This window comes from Dendrobates tinctorius, unplaced genomic scaffold (assembly GCF_039654945.1).
Source record: "Dendrobates tinctorius isolate UK_male_01 unplaced genomic scaffold, ASM3965494v1 ptg000086l, whole genome shotgun sequence".
Classification (NCBI taxonomy): Eukaryota; Metazoa; Chordata; class Amphibia; order Anura; family Dendrobatidae; genus Dendrobates; species Dendrobates tinctorius.
The window spans coordinates 25,022,918-25,050,809 of NW_027361754.1; positions in this window are offsets into that span (position 1 = coordinate 25,022,918).

Consider the following 27,892-nt stretch of genomic DNA (forward strand, 5'->3'; position numbering starts at 1 on the left):
TGTCTCCTGTCACTTTCCATCGATGCAGTATTACCAGTTGTGTGAGCGGTATTTGAAAAATCAGTCCACAACATTGTCATGAAACCCCTGTCTCCAACGCCACTTCTGCTGTGTGCACCACGAACACCTCTGCCAAGCTGCCCCCGGCCCGTACGGCTCTTGTGAGAACCATCACCGCTGCTGTGTGCTGGGAATGCCTCAAGCAACCGATTTACCAGAGTTGCTTGTTTATTAGCCAATATTAGGTCAAGGTTCTCCTGTGGCATGATGTTTTGTAATTTGCCTTTATAGCGTGGATCCAGGATGCTGGCCAACCAGTAGTCGTCATCGTTCATCATTTTGGCAATGCGGGGGTCCCTTTTTAGGATCCGCAAGGCATAATCTGACATGTGGGCCAATGTTCCCGGTGTCAATGATGCACTGCGAGTGCTGGGTGGAGGAGCACTTTCTGGCAAATCCACATCCCTCCAGTCACGCACAAACCCTGTACCAGACCTTGCCACGCCAACATTTTCACTTGCCCCACGAGATGCATCCTCCTCCCCTAAGTAATCATCCCCATCATCCTCCTTCTCCTCCTCCTCTTCTTCCTCCACCTCGTCCAGGAGAGGTCCCTGAGCAGACAATGGCTGAATGTCATCAAGGATTCCCTCCTCCTCTTCCTCCTCATCAACATTGGCTGCAGACGCCTGCTACTTAAGGTGCGTCAAAGTTTGCATGAGCAGACGCATAAGTGGGATGCTCATGCTTAGGATGGCGTCGTCTGCGCTTACCAGCCGTGTGCATTCCTCAAAACACTGAAGGACTTTACAAAGGTCTTTCAGCTTCGACCACTGCACGCCTGTCAACTCCATGTCTGCTCTCAAAGTGCCTGGCCGTGTATCCTCCCACAAATGCATTATGGCCTGCCTCTGCTCGCACAGCCGCTCCACCATGTGCAGGGTGGAGTTCCACCTTGTTGCAATGTCGATAATGAGGCGGTGGTTGGGAAGGTGGAGCAATCGCTGCAGCTTCTGCATACGAACGGAGTGTACAGGCGACCGGCGGATGTGCGCGCACAGTCTTCGCACCTTCTGGAGCAGGGCTGTTAACTCCGGATAATTTTTGAGGAAGCACTGCACCACCAGGTTCAAGGTGTGAGCCAAGCAAGGTATGTGGCTGAGTTTTGAAAGGGCTATGGCTGCCACAAAATTACGGCCGTTATCACTAACTACCTTGCCTGCCTCAAGATGTACACTGCCCAGCCATGACTCAGTTTGTCGCTTCAAGTACTCGGCCAGCACCTCGGCGGTGTGTCTGTCGCCCAAACACATCATCTGCAACACAGCCTGCTGACGCTTTCCACTAGCTGCTCGATAGGGGGACACATCGTGTGCAACAGTGGCAGCTGCAGATGGAGTGCTCGTACGACTGCGCTCTGTGGACGAGCTTTCGCTTCTGGAGGAGGAGGAGGAGGGTCGAACGCCTACAGCCAACTGTTTCCTATACCGTGGGCTAGGCAGCACTGTCCCACCACCGCTGTCCCCTGTGGACCCTGCATCCACCACATTAACCCAGTGCGCAGTGATGGACACGTAACGGCCCTGGCCATGCCGACTGGACCATGCATCAGTTGTGAGGTGCACCTTTCCGCTCACTGACTGCTTGAGTGCATGGACAATGCGGTCTTTCACATGATGGTGGAGGGCTGGGATGGCTTTGCGAGAGAAGAAGTGGCGACTGGGTAGGTCATAGCGTGGTACTGCATAGGCCATGAGTTCGCGGAAAGCTGTGCTTTCCACCAACCGAAAGGGCATCATCTCAAACGAGATTAGTTTGGCAATGTGTGCGTTCAAACCCAGTGTACGCGGATGAGAGACTGAGTACTTTCTTGACCTACTCATAGTGTCTGGGAGGGTGAGCTGGACTTGAGAGCTGCATATGGTGGAAGTAGCGGTGGACAGGGCGGACTGAGAGAGGGTTGATGATGGTGATGGAGTTGGTGTTCTTTCTGATGGCCTAGAATCAGTATTTCGTTGATATAACAGTGGGATTCCCTGACTGCTGTGGTCTTGCAACGACACCTCAACATTTGCTGCTGTGCTAACCGGTGGGCTTACAGTGGGGGAAACAATGTAGCGTTGCTGACTACCTTCGTTGTGATCAGTTGCACATGTGGCACTTGAGGTTTGGTGTTGTGTCCACGCTTGCAAGTGCATGCTGGTTAAATGTCTAAGCATGCAACTGGTATTCAAATTTTTCAGATTTTTCCCTCGGCTAAAGGTCTTTGCGCACTTCTTACAGATAACCTTGGCCTGATCATGAGGATTTTGTTCAAAAAAGTGCCACACTGCACTCTTCCTACTTTGGCAGACATTTTGCGGCCTAGCACGCTGTGATCTTTTGACCCTCTGGACAAGCTGTCCAGCAACTCTTTTGATGTTTGGAACCTGTCTTTGGAGTGCTCCGGGCCTGCCAGATAACAGCTGTTGCGATGTCGATGTCTGCTGTGGATGCTCCTCATCTGAGCTATTGGAAGCAGCACCCTCTTCCCCCAATGGATGCCAATCTGGGTCAACAACTGGGTCATCCATCACCTCCTCTTCTATGTCATGTGCACCTTCCTCTGTGTCACCGTGTATGGTGGTATAGTGTGCGGGAAGGGGCACCTGAGTCTCATCAGGGTCAGAATCTGGCTCTGTACACTGCGAGGACAATGTAGTGCTCTGAGTGAATGTACCAGCAGAATCATCCATCAGCGGCTGTGCATCAGTGCACTCCATGTCAGATTCATCTTGGCCTGGGTAATTCACCATTTCACTTGATAATCCAGGCATGGTATGTGAAAACAGCTCCATGGAGTAATCAGTAGTATGGCCTGCGTCATCCTTCAATCTTGGTTGGGGTGAAGGACACAAGGAAAGGTGTGGTTCATGAACATGAGCCTCCAATGACGACTCAGTGCTTTTACTTTTTACAACTGAAGAAGAGGAGGCGATAGAGCTGGAGGCTGAGTCAGCAATGTAAGACAAAGCTTTTTCCTGATGCTCTGCCTTTAAAAGCGGTTTGCCAACTCCTAGAAAACTAAGCGTTCGAGGCCTTATGTAGCCAGACGATGACGCAGGGTCAGCACCTCCTGCATTCGGTCCTATTTTGCTCTTGCCACTACCATCAGATCCACCACCAACACCATCATTACCAGCTGCCAACCCCCGCCCAATTCCACGGCCTCTTCCACCAGCCTTCCTCATTTTTGGTAGAAATGTAGACAAAATCCAACAAACTATATAGTAATGTAAAACAAGGTACAAGGTGTCTATAGGACAGGGGAGTTTTAGAATTTCTGCACACACTTGTGGACAGTGGACACTTGTGGATTGTGTGAGGCCCACTGATATCTGAGCGCTATGTGACACGCTCGATGGCACAGCTGCCTGTGACCAAAGTGACGAGAGGATAATGGAGATTTTGAATCTCTGCGTACACTTTTGGACACTGGACACTTGTGGATGGTGTGAGGCCCACTGATATCTGAGCGCTATGTGACACGCTCGATGGCACAGCTGCCTGTGACCAAAGTGACGAGAGGATAATGGAGATTTTGAATCTCTGCGTACACTTTTGGACACTGGACACTTGTGGATGGTGTGAGGCCCACTGATATCTGAGCGCTATGTGACATGCTCGATGGCACAGCTGCCTGTGACCAAAGTGACGAGAGGATAATGGAGATTTTGAATCTCTGTGTACACTTTTGGACACTGGACACTTGTGGATGGTGTGAGGCCCACTGATATCTGAGCGCTATGCGACACGCTCGATGGCACAGCTGCCTGTGACCAAAGTGACGAGAGGATAATGGAGATTTTGAATCTCTGCGTACACTTTTGGACACTGGACACTTGTGGATTGTGTGAGGCCCACTGATATCTGAGCGCTATGTGACACGCTCGATGGCACAGCTGCCTGTGACCAAAGTGACGAGAGGATAATGGAGATTTTGAATCTCTGCGTACACTTTTGGACACTGGACACTTGTGGATTGTGTGAGGCCCACTGATATCTGAGCGCTATGTGACACGCTCGATGGCACAGCTGCCTGTGACCAAAGTGACGAGAGGATAATGGAGATTTTGAATCTCTGCGTACACTTTTGGACACTGGACACTTGTGGATGGTGTGAGGCCCACTGATATCTGAGCGCTATGTGACACGCTCGATGGCACAGCTGCCTGTGACCAAAGTGACGAGAGGATAATGGAGATTTTGAATCTCTGCGTACACTTTTGGACACTGGACACTTGTGGATGGTGTGAGGCCCACTGATATCTGAGCGCTATGTGACACGCTCGATGGCACAGCTGCCTGTGACCAAAGTGACGAGAGGATAATGGAGAATTTGAATCTCTGCGTACACTTTTGGACACTGGACACTTGTGGATGGTGTGAGGCCCACTGATATCTGAGCGCTATGTGACACGCTCGATGGCACAGCTGCCTGTGACCAAAGTGACGAGAGGATAATGGAGATTTTGAATCTCTGCGTACACTTTTGGACACTGGACACTTGTGGATGATGTGAGGCCCACTGATATCTGAGCGCTATGTGACACGCTCGATGGCACAGCTGCCTGTGACCAAAGTGACGAGAGGATAATGGAGATTTTGAATCTCTGCGTACACTTTTGGACACTGGACACTTGTGGATTGTGTGAGGCCCACTGATATCTGAGCGCTATGTGACACGCTCGATGGCACAGCTGCCTGTGACCAAAGTGACGAGAGGATAATGGAGATTTTGAATCTCTGCGTACACTTTTGGACACTGGACACTTGTGGATGGTGTGAGGCCCACTGATATCTGAGCGCTATGTGACACGCTCGATGGCACAGCTGCCTGTGACCAAAGTGACGAGAGGATAATGGAGATTTTGAATCTCTGCGTACACTTTTGGACACTGGACACTTGTGGATGGTGTGAGGCCCACTGATATCTGAGCGCTATGTGACACGCTCGATGGCACAGCTGCCTGTGACCAAAGTGACGAGAGGATAATGGAGATTTTGAATCTCTGCGTACACTTTTGGACACTGGACACTTGTGGATGGTGTGAGGCCCACTGATATCTGAGCGCTATGTGACACGCTCGATGGCACAGCTGCCTGTGACCAAAGTGACGAGAGGATAATGGAGATTTTGAATGTCTGCGTACACTTTTGGACACTGGACACTTGTGGATGGTGTGAGGCCCACTGATATCTGAGCGCTATGTGACACCCTCGATGGCACAGCTGCCTGTGACCAAAGTGACGAGAGGAAAATGGAGATTTTGAATCTCTGCGTACACTTTTGGACACTGGACACTTGTGGATGGTGTGAGGCCCACTGATATCTGAGCGCTATGTGACACGCTCGATGGCACAGCTGCCTGTGACCAAAGTGACGAGAGGATAATGGAGATTTTGAATCTCTGCGTACACTTTTGGACACTGGACTCTTGTGGATGGTGTGAGGCCCACTGATATCTGAGCGCTATGTGACACGCTCGATGGCACAGCTGCCTGTGACCAAAGTGACGAGAGGATAATGGAGATTTTGAATCTCTGCGTACACTTTTGGACACTGGACACTTGTGGATGGTGTGAGGCCCACTGATATCTGAGCGCTATGTGACATGCTCGATGGCACAGCTGCCTGTGACCAAAGTGACGAGAGGATAATGGAGATTTTGAATCTCTGCGTACACTTTTGGACACTGGACACTTGTGGATTGTGTGAGGCCCACTGATATCTGAGCGCTATGTGACACGCTCGATGGCACAGCTGCCTGTGACCAAAGTGACGAGAGGATAATGGAGATTTTGAATCTCTGCGTACACTTTTGGACACTGGACACTTGTGGATGGTGTGAGGCCCACTGATATCTGAGCGCTATGTGACACGCTCGATGGCACAGCTGCCTGTGACCAAAGTGACGAGAGGATAATGGAGATTTTGAATCTCTGCGTACACTTTTGGACACTGGACACTTGTGGATGGTGTGAGGCCCACTGATATCTGAGCGCTATGTGACACGCTCGATGGCACAGCTGCCTGTGACCAAAGTGACGAGAGGATAAGGGAGATTGGATTGCTTTTAAAAAAGCAGTTTGCGGAGCAGTGGGTAAACAGCAATGCCAGCGTGTCAGGAAGCCTTAAAAGGCAGCCCAACAACCAACACCACTGATACACCACAATATAGCCTCCCCTTGCACTGCACACACAGTGACTTGTGTGTTGTGCAGGCCAAATCGCTAGCAGCAGAAGCAGTTTTTTGTCTTCTTCCTTGCCTAACGCTCTCCCTACAGAATCAGCAGCAACCTCTCCCTATACTAAGATCGGCAGAAGTAAGATGGCGGTCGGCGTGCACGCCCTTTTATACCCCCTGTGACGCCCACCAAAGCAAGCCAATCACTTGCATGCCCTTCTGAAAGATGGTGGTGACCCGTGCCTATGTCATCACGTTGCCAACAGTGTCCGTGGATCCTGATTGGCTGAAAAAGAGCGCAAAACAAACTTTTGAAACGCGACTTTGGCGCGTAAGTCGCTGACCTCGTGGCCGACCTCATCCTAGGGTCGGGTTTCGTTTCATGAAACCCGACTTTGCCAAAAGTCGGCGACTTTTGAATTTTTTCGACCCGTTTCGCTCAACTCTAGTTGCTAGGGTTTTGGTTCAGGGGGGGCAAAACTTCTGAGTGGGCCCCTAATTAGGTAACTGTGATTACAACTCGGTGACACACCCTAATAGTGGATGTAGGAGATGACTGCGCTGTTACTGAAAATAATCCCTATATAAAGACCAACATGCATATTACCACAATATGGTCAGTGGTAAATACCAGTCCTACAAAACATATGTGATTACTGCACAGGTATAGTTGGTGTCTTACCGCTGACGTTCTTTCTGTTGGAATCGGTCACTTTTCACGTCTTTTCCATCTGGCCCAGACCGACATGACAACTCCTCCAGCCAGGACTCGGCTACAGAGAGTACAACAACGACACATTTCACTTCTCATATTCCAGTCCCATCACCATGTATCCCCAACCTGCACAAACCCATCATCCTGCTGATACCCCAATGCTGAGCCGCTGCTGCCGTATGTGTCCCTATTACTGCACCTGATACCCCAATGCTGAGCCGCTGCTGCCGTATGTGTCCCTATTACAGCACCTGATACACCAATGCTGAGCCGCTGCTGCCGTATGTGTCCCTATTACAGCACCTGATACCCCAATGCTGAGCCGCTGCTGCTGTATGTGTCCCTATTACTGCACCTGATACCCCAATACTGAGCCACTGCTGCCGTATGTGTCCCTATTACTGCACCTGATACCCCAATGATGAGCCGCTGATGCCGTATGTGTTCCTATTACTCCATCTGATACCCCAATGCTGAGCTGCCGCTGCCGTATGTGTCCCTATTACTGCACCTATACAAAAAGGGTGGGGGAACAAGAGGCGCAATAGTGCCCTATCACTAGTGACACTACGATGTGAGTGGTGTAATGCAGTTCCACTCACCTATTCCGGTTGTGTGACCCACAACTGGCTTGAAGACATAACACAGTATCAGCTGCTGCAGGACCTCCACCGACCACTCCAAAGTGGAAAAACTGCCAGAGAATATGGGGAGCAAGATGTGCCACAGTCCGCGCTGCTGAATCCACAAAATCACCTGGGATGCAAGATGTAGTAACAAAGTACTGCTTTATTCCTTCCTACGCGTTTCGGCGCCCTTCCTGGCAACTTCCTCAGGGATATATATATATATATCCCTGAGGAAGGTGCCAGGAAGGGCGCCGAAACGCGTAGGAAGGAATAAAGCAGTACTTTGTTACTACATCTTGCATCCCAGGTGATTTTGTGGATTCAGCAGCGCGGACTGTGGCACATCTTGCTTCCCATATTCTCTATTACTGCACCTGATACCCCAATACTGAGCCACTGCTGCCGTATGTGTCCTTATTACTATACCTGATACCCCAATACTGAGCCGCTGCTGCTGCCATATGTTTCCCTATTACTGCACCTGATACCCCAATGCTGAGCCGCTGCTGCCGTATGTATCCTTATTACTGCACCTGATACCCCCTATACACACACAGCTCTGCTCCACACCCCCTATACACACACGGCTCTGCTCCGTACACCTTGTACACATGTGGCTCTGTTCTGTACATCTTGTACACACGCACCTCTGCTACGTACACGCTGTACAATCTGTAGAGACCAATATATGTGCAAACACAAAATCTATCATAATTGCTGAATAAACTGTAATAAAAAGTACATTTTTTTAAAAAAAAATTGCTTACAAAAGTGGAGGTTCTTAGTGCACAAATTGGACAATTCCATTAACCACGGGCTCTGTTCTATGCAGTTATCCATTGGCGGTTGCTGCTGCCTCCTTTCTGACTCTGCAGCCCACCCATCAGTCCAAGGGTGTTTATAATCAACTCTGGTTTCTACCAGCTTACTTAAATGTGCTGGTTTGTAACCCAGGAGAAGCATGTTTGCCCATTCACACTGTAGACATATAGCAAAAGAGAGGCTTTTATTAGAGGTTAGGACCCATCAAAGAAATGTCACCTTGTCATGGTTGATGGGCTCATATGAATTTTTCCAATTTATGTGCTAAGAATCTTCACTTTTGTAAGGCTGGTTTCACACTTGCGTTTTTTTGCCCTGTGTTTTTGCACAAAAAAAGCATGCGTTTTTTTTCCTATACTTTACAGGGGTGCGCATACACATGCGTTTGTACTCGTTTGTATGCGCATGCGTTTTTTTGTAGTGTGCACCCGGGTGCACAAAATGCATCCTATTGCATTTTTTGTGCACCCGACTTGTCTCAAAAAAACACATGCGCACGCAATGCGCACAAACTTCACCCAAAAGCCCATTATAGTCTATGGGTGCGCTGACGTGCGCATGGTAATGCGCACGTCAGCGCAAAAAAAGCATGCATTTTTTTTTTTTTAAACCATGCGCAAAAATACAAAAAAATGCACACAAACGCATGATGCATTTTTTACGTGCGTTTGCACTGCGCACTGTGCGCAGCGCCAAAAAACGCAAGTGTGAAAGTAGCTTAAGTAATTTTTTACTTTTTTTTTTACATTTTATTACAGTTTACTCAGCAATTATGATAAATTTTGTGTTTGCATTTATATATTGGTCTCTAAGGTGTCGGGAGCAGTCCGTATCCGCTCCTGGCACATAGTGCCGGGTGTCAGCTGTGATAATCAGCTGACACTCAGCCGCAATCAGCTGCGCTCCCCCCGTGAGCGCAGCTGATTGCTATGATGTACTATCCCGTCCATGGGCATTAAGGCCCAGGGCACATGGACGGGACAGTACGTCATATATCGGGAAGGGGTTAAATACAAACAGGTCCCAAATTTTACACACACATTCTACTAACAGTATTAGTCACTGATATCTATAAATCTAACTGTTCTGCATGGTTTTACTGTATGTAAACCATGTCTCCTATCCTGTCGGCTTCTGCAGTGATTTTACAGAGCCGAGAAATGAAATAACGGCTATTCTTCTATCTATCTTTCTGTGCAATATAAATACATACTGTATATATGCCCAAACCCCATAACCTCCCTCTCCAACATCACTGAAGGGGAGCTTAATCGCCTCTTCGCCAAATCCCACCTCACAACCTGTGCACTTGTACGTCCGGTACCTTCCCTTCTGCTTTTAAACATGCCACAATCACGCCTATCCTTAAAAAGCCAACACTCGACCCAACCGCTATGTCCAGCTATTGCCCAATATCACTGCTCCCATTCGCTTCCAAACTCCTGGAGCTGCACGTCCACGCTGAACTTTCCTCCCACCTCTCATATAACTTGCTCTTTGACAATCTACAATCTGGTTTCCGCCTCCATCACTCCACTGAGACAGCCCTGACCAAAATTACTAACGACCTACTTACAGCCAAAGCAAACAGACAATACTCTATACTCCTGCTTCTAGACGTGTCCTCTGCATTTGACACAGTTGACCACTGCCTTCTACTACAGATCCTCTCCTCCTTTGGCATCAAAGACCTCACACTATCCTGGATCTCCTCTTACCTCTCCAACAGCACATTTAGCGTCTCCCACTCCCAGACTACCTCCTCATCCCACCCTCTCTCTGTTGGAGTCCCCCAAGGCTCTGTTCTAGGACCCCTACTAGTCTCAATTTATACCCTTGGCCTGGGTCAACTCATAAACTCCCATGGATTCCAGTACCACCTTTATGCTGATGACACTCAGATCTACTCTCTGGCCCACACGTCACCTCTCTGCTGTCCAGAAACCCAGAGTGTCCATATCCTCCTTTTCCTCTCGCTTCCTCAAGCTCAATGTGGAGAAATCTAACTCATCATCTTTCCTCCATCTCACAGATCTTCCTTACCTGACCTATCTATCACAATTAATGACATCACGCTTTCCCCAGTACCGGAAGTCCGCTGCCTCGGTGTAACCCTTGACTCTGCCCTGTCCTTCAAACCACACATCCAAGCTCTTTCTACCTCCTGTTGCCTCCAGCTCAAAAATATTTCCATAATCCGTCCTTTCCTCAACCCTCAATCTACTAAAATGCTTGTGCACGCCCTCATCATCTCCCGCCTCGACTAGTGCAACATCCTTTTCTGTGGTCTCCCTGCTAACACCCTGGCACCTCTCCAGTCCATCCTTAACTCTGCTGCCCGACTAATTCATCTCTCTCCTCGCTACTCCTCCGCTTCTCCCCTCTGCAAATCTCTTCACTGTCTTCCATTCCCTCAGCGTATCCAGTTCAAATTACTAATACTGACCTACATGGCCATCTACCTGTTTCCCCCATATGTCTCTGAACTAATCTCCCGATACCTTCCCTCACGTAATCTCAGATCCTCCCAAGACCTCCTTCTCTCCTCCACACTTATTTGCGCCTCACCCAACCGCCTCCAAGACTTCTCCCGAATAGCCCCATCCTCTGGAATTCTTTGCCCCAACATGTCCGACTATCAACCACATTCGGATCCTTCAGACGGAACCTGAAAACCCACCTCTTTAAGAAAGCCTACAGCCTGCAATGATCCCACTACCTCCTCACCACTACCGGAGATATCACCTCAACCAACACCGGAACTGCTGCAACCCCCCAACCTACTGTCTCCTTCCCCACCATCCTGTAGCATGTAAGCCTGAAAGGGCAGGGTCCTCTCCCTTCTGTATCAGTCTGTCATTGTAAGTTTGTTTACTGTAAATGATATCTGTAATTTATATGTAACCCCTTCTTATGTACAGCACCATGGAATCAATGGTGCTATATAAATAAATAAATATATATATATATATACAGAATACTACTGCGTTCCTCCTTTTTACCAATTCCATAGTCATCCATGTAGTATATTACACAGCCCATAGTCCTCCATATAGTATAACTCACTCTTTATAGTCCTCGATATTAGTATAATACACTCCCCATAGTCATCCATGTTGTACAATGCACAACAATGTCATCCAAGTGCCGTCCGATATTTTTCTTATTAATTTTGATTTGACACTTAAAGACAAATCGGACATGTCCACAGCCCCACAGAATTTCATAGGTACAAGTGCTATCTGTGAAAACTATGGATAGCATGCGTATGAGAAAATTGGTCATGTGCATGAGTCCTTCTAGGGAGACATCGGTGGCCATCACTGTTATAAAGAGACATCTGCAGCTGCCAGGGTAAGATCAGGATCACACGAGTGTATATTCTCTATGACAAGAGAATCGGGTCAATTATGGTACTGCTACTCCGATCAAGCTCTGATCCAACAAGTTTGATTAGCGTGTCCGCTCAGTGTGATCTCATTCTCTTGGATCAGAGAATCGTAACACTGGTGAGAAGAGAATAGAAGATAGAAAGAAACATTTCTCCATTGTGTGGAAATAGCACTGCACTTAGATGCCACCCAAGTGTGGTCCAATGTTTTTCACGCACTCATGGACTTGAATGGGTGATTGTCATCCAATTTGCGCTGATAGAATTTTTTTTCTCATGCTGAATCCATATGAGAAAAAAAATGCTGTTCAGCGCTGCCCCATTACATATCACTGGTTCTATGGCCGTCCGATAAAAGAATGGCTACCACCTGTCTGATGTATACAGCCCTTATAGTCAGACATCTGTGGCTCGCAATGTTATGTCTGCTATGCCGCTGGTGAGATCTTCCTGTGTGGCAGCTCACTAGCGACCACTTAGCGATGCACCATCCATATCGTTGTCGGGATCGCTGGTGTAACGGCACCCTTTGGCTATGCTCACATTAGGGAATAAAAACAATTCTCAGGGGAGTGTCCTGTCCGATTTTTGCTCTCGTGTGAGTGAGGCCTTATCCAGAGACTTCTGTGACTGTATCATAAAGGTGAATGCATCACCGGCGCCATTGTGTCGTGCGTGTGATTCCAACACTTGTGTCTCTTCTGCAAACATCTCAATCTGCCGCCATTCCTCTTGACATAGCGGGAGTGATGCGACTCCTCCGGGCAATGACTATCTCAGATTTGTCTGATGCGACTCTCACTCCAACCTAAATATCCCTTTCCTGGTTTTCTCTACTTTGATCTGCCTCACTGACTAGGTAAGACATCTGCTTCTGTAGATCTGCCAAGCTCCATCAGGAGCGTGCAGGCTACTGATCAGATCCCTTTAATGTTGCCCTCTCTCCAGCTTTCTTTCTTATGCATTTGATCTAAGTCCCTCTTATGTGATTTTTTTTTTCTATTTAACTCATTCCTTCCCTGGCTTAATTTTCAAAATTAATTCTTTGCATCGTTTAGAAAGTGCCAACCCATACCGGAGCGGTGTGCAACTGAAATCCATCATTTTAATGAAACTCTTTGAACTCCGTGTCATGTACATTTAACTTTTGAAGTTACCCCTGAGTGCATGACCCCCGCCTCGTCTCCTTTTTCTTTGTAAAAATCTCACTAGAGAGACCTCTTTTAGGATGACTCACAAACAGAAAAAGGAATCTTTCTGATTTCTCATCCCATCAAAAAATAAATGTTCTCATTGTTTTATGTGACAGGAGAATAATCGCATCACAGTCCCAGGAATGGAACGGCTTCACATTTTTCAATCTTGATTTTGACTCTCTAATACAAAAAGCACAGAATGTTTTTGACTACTGTCAGATGTAGATATCTGTTTCCTGAGAACTCATAAAAATGTTAAAGAGACATGAAACAAATCTCTCTTTAATAAAAAAAGGAAAACATAAAATCATCCCATTCATTAAAAATAAAAAATATTATTATTATTATTATTATTATTATTATTATTATTATTATTATTTACAATTATGGGTATTATGCAAAATAAAAAATATTATTCTATTATTAAAAAAAAGAAAAAACATTATTATTTAATTACCGTATTATTATAGAAAAATGAAATACACATATGGTATATATTTATTTGTATGTAAAATAAAAAAAAATATTTTTCTATATTATTATTCTATATATTATTAAACTATTATTACAGAAACATAAAATATAGATTTTATATATATAATGTAAAATAAAAAAATTATTATTCCACATTATTACTCTATATATTATTATACATCAATGAAAAAACATATTATATAACGTATAAAAAGCTAAATATATGTATAATTATTATGTAAAATAAAAATAATATTATTTTATTATTTTTCTATATATGGCAATTATTAGTCTATATATTATTATTTAACTATTATTATATAAAGAAAATGAAATATCTAAATATATTTATTTTTATTATTGTATAAAAAATATTACTTCATTATTATTTTATAAAATATTAGGTTATCACCACATTCATAAAAGTCTGAGCAAAAAATCTATTTATTTTGTACATTAAATACTTTGAAAATAGAAAAAAAAAAAAATAAAAACATCAAAGCTACCATTTTTTCCAGTCACGTTACCCTTTTCTTCTCCCAAAAAAAGTTTAAAATATAACCCAAAATGTTACCAATAAAAGTTACAACTCATTCTTCCCATAAAAAAATCCATCAAAGTGTCACGCTGCTGCAATGCAGGTAGAAGCAAGCTCCACTAGATGGCGATAGAGTGGAAGGGGGTCTGCACACAGACGAAGCAGACCTGCCATGCAGTAGCGAAGCTACCAGCAGATGGCAGCAGAGTAGTCAAATGAGCCGGGTCAAATCCTAGATTGTAGCACAGTACCAAAGGAATAAGGAAACTCAAGGTCAGGAACAAGCCAAAGGATCAGTAATAGTCAGGAGCAGATATGCCAAAGACAAGAGATAAAAAGCAGGTCAGGGTCCAAGCTGAGTTCAAGAACCAGGAAATCCAAACAAAAGGGAAAACACAGAGTAGGGATAGGGAGAGGGAAATACCACAGAAACGGGTCAAGTCAGGAATCACAGCAGGACCAATCAGGATGAATCAGAGTCAGCTACTCACGCCGTAGGCAGAACTATAACTGACATTGCCTGCAGGAAGCAGCGGTGGTAAATAGCAAACCTGAACCCAGACTGAAGCCGAGAAAGGTTAACTCCTGGCATGACCAGACTGGGAACATGGAAAGACAGGACTCAAAACCTGGTCTGGATCATGACACAAATCCATAGAAAATGTTAAAAAAAAAAGCCATTGGTCTCCAAATATGGTGATATAACCCAAAGTTTTAATCTTGAAACGTATTTTTGGTTCCATGTTTTAAAAAAAAGCTCTATAGCAAAGAAGAAAATCTAATCCATAAAATCAATAGCTGAGAAATGATAGCGGATTTGTGTTTCATTTCTTTTTCTTTTCAACCCACTTTTTTTCAAAATTCTCAATACATTATATATTAAAGAGAATGATGTCATTTAAAACAACTGACCTTCTCTCCCACAAAAAAAACAACAATGCCTCACACACTTATGTAATAATAGTATATTTAAAAAATTCTGGCTATTTCAATAAGGGAAATAAAAAACAAAAATGCAGAAATGATAATTGGCCAAGGAGCTAAATAAGTTGTATTGAGGTGCGTACTAGCCTGTCTGAATGGGGATTTATGGAATTGTCACCATATATAGGAGGCATACACAGAATATTCTACTAAGTGCACAGACGCAGTGTGAACATTGCTTTAAAAGGAATCATGATATAGAGACAGAGATCATGATTTGAGTGATGTGTCACTTACTGAGCTGCTTACTGTAGTTTCTATAAAATCAGTGTTATATCAGCACAAAATTATCACTGAGCTGCTTACTGTAGTTTCTATAAAATCAGTGTTTTATCAGCACAAAATTATCACTAGAGGTCTAATAAATGTACAGCCATGTTGTCTAACCCAACCCCCAACACTGATTGGTAGCTTTCTGCCTATGCACAGTGCACACAGAATCAGTGGTGTGAGCGGGGTTATATACAGCTCAGCTGTCAGAGAACTAGCAGAGATAACAGAGGTTAAATCAAGCAACTCAGTTAGTGACACATCGCTGGAATCAGGGTCTCCACCCCTATATCACACTGCTGTCATATTAAAACAGATTCCCTTTTATAACACCAGCGTGGCTCGCTGACTTTCTGCATGATGCTCGCATTCACATGCAGCACTGTGCACCCATTTCATTCCCCGTGTATTATTTCTTGGTGTGATTTATTGCTGTCTTGCAGAAAATCACAGGAGCACAATTGATTTAAATATATCCCTTTGCTCTGCCGCATATATTGTATCAATTATCGGAGAGGGAAATCGGATTTTTGCTAAATGAGAAAATATTGGAGTAAACTAAGCCCGTTCTCATTACAATTGCAAGTCAGGAACCCCTTTAACTGTCTTAACCTGCAGTGATTCCTCGTGTCTGCGGTTATCAATCGCTGGTTTCAAAAGTTGACAATCTATTCAACAAATAACTGTTGCAAGAGAACATAGGTGGCCGGCACCGCTGCAACAATCCAGGACACCAAGTCAGCACTGACTCAGGGATCCCGAGTGGATGCTACAATTGAAAAGGAGCCAAGGCATGTAAGGAGCAACTCATCGTCCCATAAAATGTCCTTTTATTTGGGTTCACATAAAGCAGAAAGCAGGAGAGTACAAAGCGGAGTCGCACTGGATGACCGCCGTTTCGTGCTGCTAAGCGCTTCTACGGGTCCGCGAAACGGCCGTTGTCCAGTACGACTCCGCTTTGTACTTTCTTGCTTTCTGCTTTATGTGAATCCAAATAAAAGGACATTTTATGAGATGGTAAGTGCCACTTTCTCCTTACCTTTGTAGATTTTGACAATCTATTCAACAAGATGACTATTTCCTAATCTCCAACAGCCCAAATTCAGCGACATGTCAATCACTCAGTCATACACATGTCTCTGCTGTCAGATCCAGCTCAAAAACATTCTGTAGCCAATTTTCCTATGACGGGACAGAACCATAAGGTTGCATTTATGTTAGTGAGGCTGACGCTATGTGTTTGGAGAGATGCCTATGTCTCTTCTTATCTAGGGAAGGTCAAGATGTAAGGGAGGATGTGGGATATTTCTAGAGTTTTGAATTTTACCAAAAAATCGGATTCTTCTATTTCTTAGTTGACATTTTTTGGACTTGTAGAGAGCAGGGAAATGGGTGGCGAAAAAAATATACACCTCATTGCTCGCCTGTCCGGCCATCATGAGCTTCCATCCAGTCCATCGCACAACCCCACCTGCCTCTACATACTTTTCTTCCATCTTTAGGCTTTCCTGGGGCTACTGGCGCAGAGTATGCTCCTGATGTAATGACATCAAGACATCATGCAGGTGCGCTATTCAAGGACTAGTCAGTGCCTCAAGCTATGCACGGCGTGACGCCACTGCCATAGGCCTATTCGGAAGCAGATTGAAGATGGACAAAGAGGATGTTGTGTGCTGTGATGAAGAATGGAAGAGATTGGAGAGACCTGAGTGGAAGATGCGGGGCTGTAGAAGTAGGACAGGTGAGCGAACAGGTGATTTTCTTTTTTTCACTCTGTGTTTATTTACTCTCAGATCTTAAAAGAACTCACAGAATAATAAGCCATCTTTAAATTTTTGGCCAAATTCGAGAAAAGTGTCAGATTTTTCACCACATAGTGAGGATGTTATCTTATGAAGACAACCTGTTTTTTTTTTTTTAAAAAGTGGATTTAGGTGAACATGAAAGTTTACGTTTGATGTGGTCATAAATCAACTTAGAATAGTTCAATAGAAGAAAGATCAGGGCTGCAGACTCTGTCTTCAGACCGAACTTACTGGTTGGACATGTGCCATGATCTTCGAGGTTAGAAGCCCCGGCCTAGAGGGAAGACTGGGCTGTAGATGACATAAAGCGGACGACCGGATAGCGGCCAGAGGCAGCGGGGGAAGCCAGAGAGGTAAGCGGCCGGCAAAGATCTAAGAAGAAAGAAGCAAACATGCTCACCTTTCTAGCTACCCACTGCTGCTCCCCATTTTCTACCCAAACCTCCGTGCCTCTGTCGCACCCCATCTATAATAATAATCTTTATTTTTATATAGCGCTAACATATTTCGCAGCGCTTTACAGTTTGCACACATTATCATCGCTGTCCCCGATGGGGCTCACAATCTAATTTCCCTATCAGTATGTCTTTGGAATGTGGGAGGAAAACGAAGAAAACCCATGCAAACATGGGGAGAACATACAAACTCCTTGCAGATGTTGTCTTTGGTGGGATTCAAACCCAGGACTTGAGCACTGCAAGGCTGCAGTGCTATCCACTGAGCCACCGTGCTGCCCAACTAGTAAGTTCAGCAGCTCTAAGTGGCTCATGCCATCCACTTGGGCTTTGCATAGCTCTACAAATTTGCAACAGAGATTTTTTTAGTCTTCATAGAGACTGTATGATTGAATGTACAAAGCTTACAGATTTGATGGGGTATGCATTACTTTATAAAGGGTGACCCAGGAATTAATGTAGGGATAAATGAAAAGCCAACAGAGTTTTATTTAAAAGATTTTAAAGCCAAAGCCTTGATAGAGAGGATTGAAGAAATAATATTGATTCCTCGACTTTATATCATGGATACAGCACAAAGAGGAATTGAGATCTGACACGATTTATTAATTACATTGCTATATTCAGAGAGTTAAAAGGAGTTCAGAGGATTTTACACAGCAGAATATATTCCGTTATGTACATGTCCTAATGTAATGTACGCAACAACTCAAGGACATGGATTTGGCTATTACCCCAAGGCGCAAAGTTTAGAAGCTCATCTGCTATTCACCCTGAGCCCCCTATGGAGTGGTATGGACTTTATTGTGGGGGAACACTTATGTCTCATCTCTCAATGCAGAAAACGAGCAGCTGAAAAGAAAAATGAAAATGATGGACCACGAAGGCCGGATCCCCATACTCAAACAGTGAGTGGAGGCCGGCATGACGAGAGTTTGAGAAGGAGGTGTGGTCAATTTTGATGGCGACGGGGAGAGGTGACCGTTAATCTTTATAAGGCTAGTTGGGAAGGAGTTAGCCTCTGGTCCCTTAGTAGTAGTCCTGCCCGCCCTCCCTTATTCCGGTGTTTATTTAGAATCATAGAATGGTAGAGTTGGAAGGGACCTCCTGGGCCATCTGGTCCAACCCCCTGCTCAAAGCAGGATTCGCTAAATCATCCCAGACAGATGTCTGTCCAGCCTCTGTTTGAAGACTTCCATTGAAGGAGAACTCACCACTTCTCGTGGCAGCCTGTTCCACTCATTGATCACTCTATCTGTCAAAAAGTTTTTTCTAATATCTAATCTGTGTCTCCTCCCATTCAGTTTCATCCCATTGCTTCTAGTCTTTCCTTGTGCAAATGAGAATAAAGATGATCCTTCTACAATGTGACAGCCCTTGAGATATTTGTAGAAAGCTATTAAGTCTCCTCACAGTCTTCTCTTCTGCAAGCTAAACATTCCCAAATCCTGCAATCTTTCCTCATAAGACAGGGTTTGCAGACCGGTCACCATTCTGGTCGCTCTTTTCTGAACTTGCTCCAGTTTGTTGATGTCTGTTTTAAAATTTGGCGCCCAAAACTGGACACAGTATTCCAGATGAGGTCTGACCAAAGAGGAGTAGAGGGCAATAATGACTTCACGTTATCTAGACTGTACGCTTCTGTTAATACATCCTAGAATTGCATTTGTCTTTTTTGCTGCTGCATCACACTGTTGACTCATATTCAGTCTGTGATCTATTAGTATACCCAAGTCTTTTTCACATGTGCTGTTGCTTAGGCCTATTCCTCCCATTTTGTATATGCTTTTTTCATTTTTATTGCACAGATGTAATACTTTGCATTTTTCCCTGTTAAAAACCATTCTGTTAGTTGCTGCCCACTGCTCCAGTTTTTTCATATCTTTTTGAATCCTCTTTCTCTCTTCTCTAGTATTAACTATCCCACCTAGCTTTATGTCATCAGCAAATTTAATCAGTTTACCCTCAATTCCTTCATCTAAATCGTTGATAAAGATGTTGAACAATATGGGACCCAGGACAGAGCCCTGTGGTACCCCACTTGAGACATTCTTCCAACTGGATGTGCAGCCATTTACAACCACTCTTTGGGTCCGATCATTAAGCCAGTTATGAATCCACCTAACAGTTGCCTTGTCCATTCCACACTTAGCCATTTTTTCAATAAGGACTGTGTGAGATACTTTGTCAAATGATTTGCTGAAGTCAAGATATACTATATCTACAGCATTTCCCTGATCCACCCAATCAGTGATTCTGTCATAGAAGGAAATTAAGTTAGTCTGACATGACTTATTAGTGTCAAACCTATGCTGACTCTGTTTAATCACTTCATTCTTATCTAGGTACTTACATACATATTGTTTAATAATTTGTTCAAAGATCTTTCCTGGTATAGAAGTCAGACTCACCGGCCTATAGTTGCCTGGGTCCAACTTCTTCCCCTTTTTGAAGATAGGAACAACATTTGCTCTTCTCCAGTCTTCTGGGACTTCTCCTGTTCTCCAAAGATTATGGAGAGGGGTTCAGAAATTTTTTTTGCTATCTCCGTCTGTACTCTGGGGTGTAATTCATCTGGACCTGTAGACTTGAATTCATTTAGGTTAGCTAAGTGATTCCTCACTATCTTTCTGCTTATAGATATCCTGGATTCTTCTATTCCCTTAATAGGACAGTGAAGAACAGTTGATGTTACTGATATAGAAGGGTTAATGGTTTGCCTTTATACGCCTTTAACTGCCTTTAATTCTTCAATTGCCTTTTGCCTTTCATTGCTAAGTTTTTATTCTGATGACACAGCAGACTATTAGTCTGCTTCAAAGAGACTATACTTGTTATCATATATGTTCTCAATAGGCAGCAACAATGTGTTCTGGGTACATTGTAATCAAGGTATGACCCTGTGTTATGGTGGGGTGGCTACATGAGCTACATAGAGTTACATATTGTTGTAAATGGTATAAAAGATTGCCTTGTGTTTCATTATGTCAGATAAAGTGATTTGCCCTCGACGTGTGTGTGTGCAGTCTCCTTTGTCTCCAAGCGCTTGTAAATTAAGGGTGTAAACTCCTAATTTGGCCTCACTGGTGATCTGGCAGACCTGACTTTGGTCAGAACGAAAACAGCTACATTACATTTCCTTTCTGAGAGAAAACAGATGCAAAATAGGAATTTAAAAGTTCGGCCTTCTCAACATCCTGTCTTACCATTTCATCATTTTCATCCTGTAAAAATCCTATAGCATCTTTGACTTTTCTTTTACTTTTGACATATCTGCAAAATCCTTTATTATTGCTTTTGACATCTCTTGCAATCCTCAATTCATTGTCAGCTTTAGATAATATGATTTGTGCCCTGCAAGTTCTGCAGACAGCATTATATTCTTCTTTAGATATGCTTCCCTCTTTCCATTTTATAAACATTTCTTTCTTCCTTTTTAGCACGTGTTTAAGTTCTGTGTTCGTCCATCCTGGTTTCCTTAAATGCTTCCTGTTCTTCCCTCTTTTCGGAATTGTTAACAATTGTGCTTTGAAAATTTCATTTTTCAAGATTTCCCATCCTTCCTGGACATTTTTGTCCTTAAGGATATCCATCCATTGGATCCCTCCAATTCTCTTTCTGAATCCTTTAAAATCTGCCTTTCTGAAATCTAACCTTGACGTCTGAGTCTTCACATGTCTTCCTCCTCTAGTTATCCAAAATTCTAAAATAGCATGGTCGCTACCTCCTAGGGTCCCAGCCACTTTTACCTCCTCAACCATTTCCTCCCTGTTTATAAGGATTAGATCCAAGGTAGTAGATCCCCTTGTTTTCTCTCCTACCTTTTGGAAGCTAAAGTTGTCAGCAAGAGAGGATAAGAATTTCCTTGACCTGTTAGTTTTGCCTGAGAGAGATTCCCAACAAATGTCAGGATTAGTGTTGAGCATTCCGATACCGCAAGTATCGGGTATCGGCCGATACTTGCTGTATCGGAATTCCGATACCGACTTCCGATATTTTTTCAATATCGGAAGTCGGCATCGGAATCGGAAGTTCAAAGTTGATTGACAGCCTGACGTCATCATGATGCGCGGTGTGTGCGCATCATGATGCGCCGTCATTTCGGGCCTTCCGGGGGTCTCTGCCGGCCTGCCGGGGGGCTGTGCCGGCCTGCCGGGGGGCTGTGTGGACTGCCCGGGGTCTGTACCGGCCTGCCGGGGGGCTGTGCCGGCCTGCCGGTGGTCTGTGCACCCTGTGGGGGTCTGTACCGGCCTGCCGGGGGGCTGTGCCGGCCTGCCGGTGGTCTGTGCACCCTGTGGGGGTCTGTACCGGCCTGCCGGGGGGCTGTGCCGGCCTGCCGGAGGGCTGTGCTGATGTCCGGGGGTCTGTGCAAGCATCGTCCGATGGGACTACAAGTCCCATCTGGCGATGCCTGCTACCATGACAGTGATTGACACATTTGCCAATGATGGGACAGTAGTAGTCCCATCATCCGGCTAATGTGTTAAATGTTAAAAAAAAAAAAAAAAAATACTACATACATACTACATGCATGCTACATACATACTACATGCTACATACATACTACATACATACTACATACATACTACATACATACCACATATATACTACATACATACTACATACATAACACATATATACTACATACATACTACATGCATGCTACATACATACTACATACATACTACATATATACTACATGCATGCTACATACATACTACATGCTACATACATACTACATACATACTACATGCATGCTACATACATACTACATGCTACATACATACTACATATATACTACATGCATGCTACATACATACTACATGCTACATACATACTACATATATACTACATACATACTACATACATACTACATGCATGCTACATACATACTACATGCTACATACATACTACATATATACTACATGCATGCTACATACATACTACATGCTACATACATACTACATATATACTACATACATACTACATACATACTACATGCATGCTACATACATACTACATGCATGCTACATACATACTACATGCTACATACATACTACATATACACTACATGCATGCTACATACATACTACATGCTACATACATACTACATATATACTACATACATACTACATACATACTACATGCATGCTACATACATACTACATGCTACATACATACTACATATATACTACATGCATGCTACATACATACTACATGCTACATACATACTACATATATACTACATGCATGCTACATACATACTGCATGCTACATGCATGCTACATACATACTACATACATACTACATGCTACATACATACCACATATATACTACATACATACTACATACAATACATTCATACAATACATACATAGACATACAGCACATATAACATAGAGTAACATACTTACCAATACTTGTCACATTGTTCCCCGAAGCCATTGTCTTTTACGGAATAAATATTAACATAACAAACCACAAAAATACTACTCACCCACGATCCGAAGCAGTCCACGAGTGTGTCCCACGACGATCTTGGGTAGAGAACTGCAGCATCAGCTGTTGCTGCCGTTCTCTACGGGCTGCAGGAATCCAATGACGGAAGGTAGGTATCCTTCCGCACTGTATTCCTCCGCCACTTAAAAAAAAAAAAAGTCCCTAGTCTCACTTTATGCCATTGCTGCGTGGGAATTTCCCACACAGCAATGGCATAAAGTGAGACTAGGGACTTTTTTTTTTTTAAGTGGCGGAGGAATACAGTGCGGAAGGATACCTACCTTCCGTCATTGGATTCCTGCAGCCCGTAGAGAACGGCAGCAACAGCTGATGCTGCAGTTCTCTACCCAAGATCGTCGTGGGACACACTCGTGGACTGCTTCGGATCGTGGGTGAGTATTTTTGTGGTTTGTTATGTTAATATTTATTCCGTAAAAGACAATGGCTTCGGGGAACAATGTGACAAGTATTGGTAAGTATGTTACTCTATGTTATATGTACTGTATGTCTATGTATGTATTGTATGAATGTATTGTATGTAGTATGTATGTAGAATATATGTGGTATGTATGTAGTATGTAGTATGTATGTAGTATGTATGTAGCATGCATGTAGTATATATGTAGTATGTATGTAGTATATATGTGGTATGTATGTAGTATGTAGTATGTATGTAGCATGCATGTAGCATGCAGTATGTATGTAGCATGCATGTAGTATATGTAGTATGTATGTAGCATGTAGTATGTATGTAGCATGCATGTAGTATATATGTAGTATGTATGTAGCATGTAGTATGTATGTAGCATGCATGTAGTATGTATGTAGTATGTATGTAGTATATATGTAGTATGTATGTAGCATGTAGTATGTATGTAGCATGCATGTAGTATATATGTAGTATGTATGTAGCATGTAGTATGTATGTAGCATATATGTAGTATGTATGTAGTATGTATGTAGCATGCATGTAGTATATATGTAGTATGTATGTAGCATATATGTAGTATGTATGTAGCATGTAGTATATATGTAGTATGCATGTTGCATGCATGTAGTATATATGTAGTATGTATGTTGCATGTAGTATGTATGTAGTATGTATGTTGCATGTAGTATATATGTAGTATGAATGTAGCATGTATGTAGTATGTAGTATGAATGTAGCATGTATGTAGTATGCATGTTGTATGTATGTAGCATGTAATTTTTTATTATTTTTTTTTTTTTACATTCAACACATTAGCCGGATGATGGGACTACTACTGTCCCATCATTGGCTAATGTGTCAATCACTGTCATGGTAGCAGGCATCGCCCGATGGGACTTGTAGTCCCATCGGACGATGCCTGCACAGACCCCCGAAGCCTGCACAGCCCCCCGGCAGGCCGGCACAGCCCACCGGAGCCTGCACAGCCCCCCTGGCAGGCCGGCACAGCCCCCCGGCAGGCCGGCACAGACCACCGGAGCCTGCACAGACCCCCTGGCAGGCCGGCACAGCCCCCCGAAAGGCCCGTACAGACCCCAGAGAGGCTGTACAAGGGAAAAACAGGATTTTTCTTATTCCGATACCGGAAGTCCCATAGACTTGAATGGGACTTCCGGTATCGGAATCGGCGATACCGATACTTTTTTTTTAAGATCGGCCGATCCATTCCGATCCGATACTTTGAAGTATCGGACGGTATCGCTCAACTCTAGTCAGGATAGTTGAAATCTCCCATAACCACTGTGTCATATTTTTTGGAGAACTTGGCCATTTGATGCATAAAGAGTTCATCCATATCTTCAGCTTGCACCGGTGGCCTGTAGTAAATGCCTACAATGGTGTCCTTTCCACTGTTCTCTGTGCAGATATACGCGTTTCTAACATACAATGCGACACTTCCTCCTCGTTTATCAAGTCTGTTTCTAGCAAATAAGTTGTATGCTTCTAGCCTTGTATTCCAATCAAGTGTAGTGTTGAGCGATACCATCCGATATTCAGAAATATCGGATCGGATTGGATCGGCCCGATACCCCAAAAAGTATCGGTATCGCCAATTCCGATACCGGAAGTCCCATTCAAGTCAATGGGACAGAAATATCGGAATTAAAAAAACCCCTTTCTTGCCTTGTACATCCTGTTCGGGAGGGGGGAAGAGTGTGGGCGGTGCGTGGGCGGACACTGTGCGTGTCTGTGTGTGCGGGCGGTGTCTATGCGGGCCTCTCGGGGGTCTGTGCCGACTGTCGGGGGCCTGTGCCGGCTGCCGGTGGTCTGTACGGGCCTCTCGGTGGTCTGTACAGGCCTGTCGGGGGCCTGTGCCAGCTGCCGGTGGTCTGTACAGGACTCTCGGGGGCCTGTGCCGGCTGTCGGTGGTCTGTGCCGGCTGCCGGGGGCCTGTGCCGGCTGCCGGTGGTCTGTGCGGGCCTGCCGGGGGTCTTGTGTGTGTGTGCAGGCATCGTCTGATGGGACTACAAGTCCCATCGGGCGATGCCTGCTACAATGACAGTGATTGACACATTAGCCAATGATGGGACAGTAGTAGTCCCATCATCCAGCTAATGTGTTGAATGTAAAAAAAAAAAAAAAAAAAAAAAACATACTACATACATACTACATATATATTACATTCATGCAACATACATACATACTACATATATACTACATTCATGCAACATACTGTGGGGATGTGACTCGCTTGGGTGCAGCGGGAGACAAATATGAGACAGGTTCTTCAATAGTGCATGCGGTTTATTCACGTCATAAACGCACAAGGCAGCGTAACACCAAAAAGTAGCCTTTAGCTCAGGCAAAAATACACAAAATGTCTGTGGTTGACGACTCAGAGCAGGAGTCTCAGCACACATGGGAGGCTTAGTCCTCCCCACACACAACTCCCTGGTTCAGGAGCAGGCCACATTATAAGGCTGTAGCCACACCCACGATCCAAGCAGCTGACTGGTCACCTGACTGTGACCTCACCACAGGTCCTTCAAACAACAACAATAACCATATCTGGTATGCTTTACTTATGCCTTACATTATAGAGACAAGCCATTTATGAGGCACATATCTCCCATCGATTACACGACCCTTAGCCCTGCCACATACCTCCTCCCTCTGCCTAAAGCCGTAGGGCTTGGTACTTTCACCTACCAGGCAAGGGATTCTGGAGAGGGCATCGGCATTCCCATGTAGCTTCCTGGCTCTATGCTCTACATGGAAGCTGAAGTCTTGTAGGGCTAAGAACCAGCGGGTGACCCTAGCATTCTTGCCCTTTGTTTCCCTCATCCACCTGAGTGGGGCATGGTCGGATATTAACCTAAACTTCCGTCCCACCAGGTAGTACCGTAATGTGTCCACTGCCCATTTTATGGCCAAACACTCCTTCTCTACAACTGAGTAATTTCTCTCACAAGAAGTCAACTTCCTACTCAAGTAGAGAACAGGATGCTCCTCCCCACGTATCTCTTGGGAGAGGACTGCTCCTACCCCGACATCTGAGGCATCTGTCTGGAGGACAAATTCACGCTTAAAGTCTGGGGCCTCCAAAACGGGTTGCTTACAAAGAGCTCCCTTCATTTCCTGGAAGGCTGACTCTGCTTCTTCGGACCAGCTGACTATCACTGACTTTGTCCCCTTTAGCAGATCAGTTAGAGGTGCAGCCATTGTGGCGAAGTTTGGGATGAACCTCCTGTAATATCCCACAATCCCCAGGAAGGCTTTAACTTGCTTCTTTGACAGAGGTATCGGCCATGTTTGAATTGCCTCCACTTTATTGATTTGGGGTTTGATCTCGCCATGACCCACTACATATCCGAGGTACTTGGCTTCTTCTCTCCCCAAGGCACACTTCTTCGGGTTTTTTGTAAACCCTGCCTCTCTTAGAGCGTCAAACACTGCTTGGACCTTTTCCAGGTGAGTCTCCCAGTCCGGGGTAAAGATGACGATATCATCCAGATATGCGGCAGCATATAGCTTATGAGGCGCAAGGATTCTATCCATCGCCCTCTGGAAGGTTGCCGGAGCTCCCTGTAGGCCAAAGGGCATCCGGACATACTGGAAGCAACCGTCTGGTGTGGAGAATGCCGTCTTCTCCTTGGCTTCCTGTGCCATGGGAATCTGCCAATATCCCTTTGTCAGATCCAAAGTGGTTATGTACCTGGCCGGTCCAAGTCTCTCGATGAGCTCATCAACGCGTGGCATGGGATAAGCGTCGAACTTGGAGATCTCATTCAGCTTCCGGTAATCGTTGCAGAACCTCCATTCACCATCTGGTTTTTGGACCAGGACAATCGGGCTCGACCAGCCGCTCTTGGATTCCTCAATGACCCCGAGCTGCATCATACGCTGCACCTCTTTGGAGATTACCTCTCGCCGGGCCTCAGGAATACAATACGGTTTCATGTTCACCCGCACATGTGGCTCGGTCAGAACTTCGTGCTCCACTACCTTCGTGCACCCTGGCACCTCTGAGAACAGGTCCCTGTTTTTCTGGAGTAACTCCCGGCACTGCTGTTTCTGGGCCTTCGATAGCGTCTCTGCTATGGTAACCGCTCCAACCTCCCCTTCTAGGTTGCCCAGCAAGCACGGAGTTACCGCTGGCTCTCTATCTTGCCACGGCTTGATGAGGTTGACATGGTAAACCTGGTATGGCTTCCGTCTTCCGGGTTGGTGGATCTTGTAGCTTACGTCTCCCAGCTTCTCCACCACCTCATATGGCCCTTGCCACTTGGCCAAGAACTTACTCTCCACCGTCGGGATTAGCACGAGAACGCGGTCTCCCGGATTGAACTGCCTCACTCTGGCTGACCGGTTGTAGACCCTGGCCTGAGCCTCTTGTGCCTGGCGGAGATGTTCTTTAACAATGGGCATCACCTTCGCAACCCTCTGCTGCATCAGTG